The sequence below is a fragment of the Aethalodelphis obliquidens genome, unplaced genomic scaffold, assembly GCF_003676395.1.
Source record: "Aethalodelphis obliquidens isolate GAN/ISIS:26980383/991018 unplaced genomic scaffold, ASM367639v1 scaffold45, whole genome shotgun sequence".
Lineage (NCBI taxonomy): Eukaryota > Metazoa > Chordata > Mammalia > Artiodactyla > Delphinidae > Aethalodelphis > Aethalodelphis obliquidens.
Window position 1 is genome coordinate 1,845,298 of NW_020837989.1, and position 6,000 is coordinate 1,851,297.

At 52.2% G+C, this 6,000-nt stretch overlaps 1 protein-coding gene across 1 annotated transcript in view; it reads right to left on the reverse strand.

Moving 5' to 3' along the window:
- CYFIP2 (cytoplasmic FMR1 interacting protein 2) overlaps positions 1–5,755 on the reverse strand; it is a 131,019-nt gene extending 125,264 nt beyond the window's left edge. Inside the window, exon 1 of the mRNA XM_027081428.1 lies at positions 5,640–5,755. The gene's annotated coding sequence lies outside the window, so the exon portion shown is untranslated. The remainder of the gene's footprint in view (positions 1–5,639) is intronic.
- Positions 5,756–6,000: the final 245 nt, after the last annotated feature.

Genomic DNA, 6,000 nt, shown 5'->3' on the forward strand with positions numbered 1-6,000 from the left:
TCCCATGGTATCACTGTTTGCATGTTCATCTCTTTTCTTGAGTGGGAGAAAATGGGGTAGAGCTGGGGAGGGGAATGGCTGCTGGGTGTGATGTACTGAGTATGTAGATACTGTCCATCAAATGTACTTAGGAAAAAACAAAAGCAAACCCAAAAACAACTAGTTAGGAATCACTGAACTTGAACCTCTCTCAGAGTCATTCCAACTCAAAAGCAAATGACTGTGACTATAAATGGGACACTCCATCCAAAGGACGTCCTTCAAGACTATGCTTCCCAACAAGACCTGTCCACTGTGGCAAGAGTACTTACGGTGCCATAAACCTGCCCATGGACATTCTTGCCTTGTGCCTTTGCTCAAACTCCCTCTGCTCCCTAGTGGACTGTCCTCTCCCCTTCTCATATCCTACCTTTGACCACTGTCAAGGCCCAAGTCAAGACAGGCCCCCTCCATGAAGGTCTGACCAGCCAAACGCCACCACAACCTTCATTTCTTGGATTCCCATAGCACTCACAGTCTGGAGTCCATAATTTCCTACTGCATTATAAACTGCTTTATATTTTACTGATTCTTTGCACCACCAAAAATGACAAGGATAACTGTCATCTTTTGTGGGGGTCTGACCCATAGCAACTAGCACAGAGCTGGGCACATCCTAGGCGTTACTTGCTTAATTAACACTTCATGAACTATTTGTTGAATACAAGAGCCAATGGCCAAAATTCATGTCTTCTGATTAAAAAAAAAAATTTTAAACATCATGGTCCCCTAAGGTACCATATCTAAGTCAGCCTTATTACTGTAAGAATCTGAAGAGATATATTTAGAAAATTCTCCTGTCATACAGTTTCCACCTCAAAAAATAAAAAACAGAACTTCATTTCTCTTTCTCATATGAAGGTATAGCATACTTGGAGGTTGATGGCTGACCCTGAGTTTTGAATTCTTGTCTCACCATTCATACCTTGCCTGAATCGGTTTAAGCCATCACAATTTAAAAGCACAAATAGAAAGTCATTCTCAGGTATCCCTTCACTTAACACTGAGTTACTGAGTGTCTTCTATGAGGGTCAGCCCTGCAGATTCTCTTTGATCTCAGCTGGGCCTTCAGTAAAGTTAGACAATGCTCTCATTCATCCCCATTTGATTTCTTATTCCACCCACAAAGACAGCTGTTCCAAATCTCCAGACATCTCCCGCACTTTCCTAACCAGTCCACCACCTTTAACTTCTGCAGAGGACCTCATCTCCTGCCTTATTTAGAAGACAGAGACCACACACCATGGACACACTAAACATCTCTCTGTTCCACGAAGAGATGAACGTCTGAGAACCACTACCCTAAGATGGCCTAATGATAATGGAAACACAAAATCAAAAGACCTATTGATAAGTCATCGTTGGCTCTTTATCGCGCAGCTCTCCGGGTCACGTTTACTTTCCTCTCTGCTTGTACTGTTCCTGAGTTGCTGCAAGTCTATCAAAATGCCACTCAGCCAGAATGATCCCTGCAAGAAATTCTGCCTGAACCCAACCTCTGCCTTCTCAAAACAATTTCTTTCAAGAATTTGTACCCAATTTGTTTTTGCCTCTGTTGCCAGGGTCCAAGAAGTATGGCTTGAATGGTGGTCCTTTGAGGCACATCACACACAGTGCTTAGCATAGTGGTCATGGCTAGGCAGCCAGTACCCAACATCTTTGCATCCTGGGAAGCGTCCCACACGCACTGACCGAATTCTGAAGTGTCTTTGTACAGACAAGACCATCCAGGGTCCTTGACAGAATCTGTGAATCACAAAGTGCCTTTCAGTGTCCCTTTCAGTTGGCTCAGTGGTGCAGAGAGACCACAGATTTGTCTTCTTAAGTTGACACACAGTATATAATTAATAAATTGTTCCTTTAGGAATGGAGGGCAGCCATCCAAAGGAGCCATACATTCAGGAACCTCCTTCTCCCCTGTTTCCAGGGCCTTTTCTTCTCAGCCTGAAGTTTACAAACATTATCTCATCCACAGGCTCCCGTGGCCAACAGGTAGGTAACAAGCTGCGCAGGCTGCTTTCGGTTCCCCAATTTTCAAAGTCAGAGAGGTAGTGGCTGATTTAACGGCACACAGCAAGTCAGGAATAAATCTTGTGTCCAAAGACCACAGTACTGCTTTGTCCGCAGGGGGAAGCAAAGCATGCCTTCAACATTTTTGGTTGGGTTGCAAAATGCTGAATGTACACAGAGGAAGAGGTCCTTCCCGATCTGTGTTGAAATGTGAGAACTACCTCTGGGCTTCCGCTGGGCATATTCCCTCCCCCTTCTCTCTTCCTACTGCAGCTGTACCCACCTTCAGTGTGCTACTCAGGAGCACTTCCCAGCTGAGGCCCTTGCTGACACCACAGCTTACCACGCTTTCTTTGGCTACCTTCTGCAGGTCAACCTGGGGCTGGGTTCCTTGGTCACAGAGACCAACTCCCCTGGGAAAAGCAAAATCCAGGAAGGCTCTGGAGGTAGAAGAGTTGGTAAGAACTCGGGGTTGATGACACCTCCTTCCCCCAACTGGGACTCCTCTTAGCAGGGATCAAACTATCCCTCCTCATCCCCAGCAATGAAGACTTACACCAGTCAACTCGCAGGTGTGCTGTTCTTGGACATGGCCACCAGCAATGAGGTGTCTGCTGAGTGACCAGGGCGGAACCTTCACTGTGGGAGGCCTTCTAAGGTCACTGAATCCTTTAGCAGAGTCAACAATGACAACAATAAAAGATCTGTGTTTTTAGATTGACACACAATATATAATGTGGCATGAGCCATATTCTTAATGATTATGTAATTAATACATTATAATGATAAACATATAAATATAATAGTACTATGTGCTAGACACTCTACAGAGCATTTGCATGCATCCCTTGTTTACTAGAGCATCCAATTAAGTACCAGCTCCTCCCCCACCACTGCGGGCGCACCGTGTCACTGCCCCAGGTGACAGTATGCTCTACCCTCTTGCCCCACCTCCGCTACTAATGCAGGGTCCATCCTCTGGACCCTAGGCTTAGCTTTGCTCCTCAGAACAATAAGACCAAAGGCCTTTTACAAAGGCTCCAATGAGGTGACTGATGCCTGGTTTCATCAACTACAAGTGAATAATTAATACTTGCCAGTAAAGAAATAGACACATTGTTACAGTGGCCACATGGAGGCTATAAAAGGCCATTTTGTGCAGCTCTTGGTGGAACCCTGGGGCCAACAGCGGCCAAAAGAAACTTCTTTGAGAGTGTAGGCTGATCCTCAAACATGGAGACTGCTCGGCACTGTTTTCCAGGAGTGCGGTTCCCAATGTCAATTAGCTTGTTGCCTATTCATCACCTAATTCGGCCTGCTGATCAATGACGGCAGCGGAGGCCCACTGAATGTCTGAGAGGGCGTGATATATCACAGGGGACATGTACTGTTCCCCCGAGACCCTTTTCCAGTTTTTAAATTCTTGCCTACTGCCTTCTCTGGGCCAGCCTCTGATTTGATTGGAGTAAAACTCTCCGATCCTGGTGGATTTTACACCCTACTATTGGCCTAATACCTAAAATGAGTTTTTCCTTTTCCATTACTAGCAGGGACTGAATAAGGCAGGCTTGGGTGCCTGCAGAACCAGTCAGAACTGGCCAGGAAATATAATAAAGAAGCTTAGTGAGCAGAGCGCTAATGCCCCCAGCCAGAGGCTCAGCCTGCAGAGCTAGCCAGAGGGACTGGCTTTGTGAGCAATAACACACTCTCCTTGTGGCCTCGGAGCTGCCCTGGCAGATGGTAGCCAGTGCCAACAAGTAACTCTCTATAGGAAAGTTTCACCTCCTCCAAGTGTACACTGGGCGCTCCACAATACCCTCTAGTGACAGTAACCCCTGACCAGTTACACACACACACACACACACACACACACACACACACACACACACACACACACACACACTACTCCTATGGTATTTTTGCCCTTAGGGCTGAAGCTGCCCCTGCAGCCAGCAAACAGAGCTGACAGCTGCTAAATGTTGTCATTTCATCAAGCTGTTCCCCCAAATTGCTACCCAGCTCCCCACTCCCACTTCCAGCTCACTGCCTGAAATTCCACCGTTAGAGATATCAAATATTATTTACTTAAAGCGTTGTTTCCCATTGAAATGCCTCTAAGCCTCTGTTTCCCTTCTGGTCAGATGACTTCTGCAACACCTCCTGGGTCTAATGGGAAGGTCTTGTGTACTTAGCTCTTGAGGATAAATGTGTTCACTGGCTCCTTTCTTGAAAACAATTTTTGACACAGGAGAATGGGTGGGGGGATGGTGGAGCACAGGACAGTGTATGGAACTGGAGGTGGGCAGTCTCAGGGAGGGTCACAGAGAAGGAAGGTCTGATGGTGGAGAAAACAACCTTCAAGGCCTTCACCATCCTGCCAGGGATGTGAACCTAGATTTTTGCCCTCCAACATCTGTGATCTCATGGTTGCCAGAATGGCTTGCAACAGGGCCTGTGCCCCAAAGTAACGTAAGACACCCCCTGCCCTGAAGGGGACACAGGCAGGGGGTGCCCAGGAGCTGGTAAGAAAAGATACTTGTCCCCTTCTTGGCCTGGCTGTAAGAGCCCATCAGCCCTTGATGAGTCTTTCTGCTGTGCTGGGGAAACTAGGCAAGCAGAGGTCAAATTCCCTGGGCTGGGGAGGGCACCTGGGCCGTCCCAGCGTCCTTCTCTGCCAGGTTCTGAATACAACCATACTCCTCTCGGACCATGCTTCCCGCTGCCGTCCCCACTGGCACACGGAGAGCACGCCCTTCTCTTCCTTTTTAGACGGTGTATACCCATGGAGGGGGAGGGCTGCCCTGAAAAGCAGAAGCCTACTACTGACAGGTAGGCATCTTCCCGATTGTTCAGAGCTCATGAAAACCCAACCTTTTCCCCAGGAGTCAGCCCACTCATCTCCTTTCCCCTACCTCCTCCCCCGCCCCCAGACAGCCGGGAGGGAGGGCGAGCTAGGCCGGAAGGTTTCAAAGCAGGTCAGGCGTGCCTCCTCTCTCATTAAAGCCCTCACCCCTAAACGCCGCCTCTTCGCCCCTCGCCCCACCCATCTCACGTTCACTGAAGGGCTCTGTGTGCCCGAGGCGGCTGCCAGGCGGGCCCAGGCGGTTCTTGCTGGCCCTGCGGGAGACGATGGTGGCCGGAGCGGCAGAGGCGGCGGCCGGCGCTCTGCAGTACCTGAGCGCGGGGAGACCGCCGCCGCCGCCGGGCTCGCGGCCGCTGCAGGTGTCTCCGATGCTCTTGATGAGCGCCGCTTCCTCCCCGGCCGGCGGCTCCGGCCCAGGCCGCGCACCTGCTGCTGCTGCCACAGCCGCCGCGCCCCAGCTCCGCCGTGCGTCGGCGCCTCCCGCAGGGGGTACGCGCCGCGGGGCCCAGGGTGGGCCGGAGGGGACAGGGAGCTGTTCCGGGCCGGAGGCCCAGCCTCCGGGGGCTTCGGCGGCCCCCAGGCCGCGCCAGCCCAGCCGCCGTGCTGAGCACACCCCCGGGGCTGGGAGAAGAGGTGCCGGCCCCTCGAGCATTCTTACGGCCGCGTCGCCATCCCCAGCAGCATCCCAGTCCCCACGCCGGCCCCAAGGCCTGCCAGCACCGCTTACCTGGGTCTGCGGCAGGTCTAGGGGAGCGGCCCGAAGCTACTGCGGTGGCCCGCGCCGGGGCGCAGGATGCTCTGCCCTGCTCCGCTCCGCTGCGGCCGCGCTGGGCCCCGCCCTCGGCCCCGCCCCTCCACCCGCCGCGGCTCCTCCTCCGCCCCCGGTATCCCGCCCCTTCGCCGTTGCGGCTGTCACACAAAGAGCAGGAAATGGCTGCGGCCAGGGTCTCTGGGCGCGCCCCTCCGCGCGGCCGGCGCATCCCGGACCTACAACCCGGGCTCCCGCCCCGGGAGAGCCAGCCGCGCCGCTTAGGGAGAACTTGTCCCCAGGACCCCTCAGGCCTGGGAACCACACCTGCAGCAGTAGG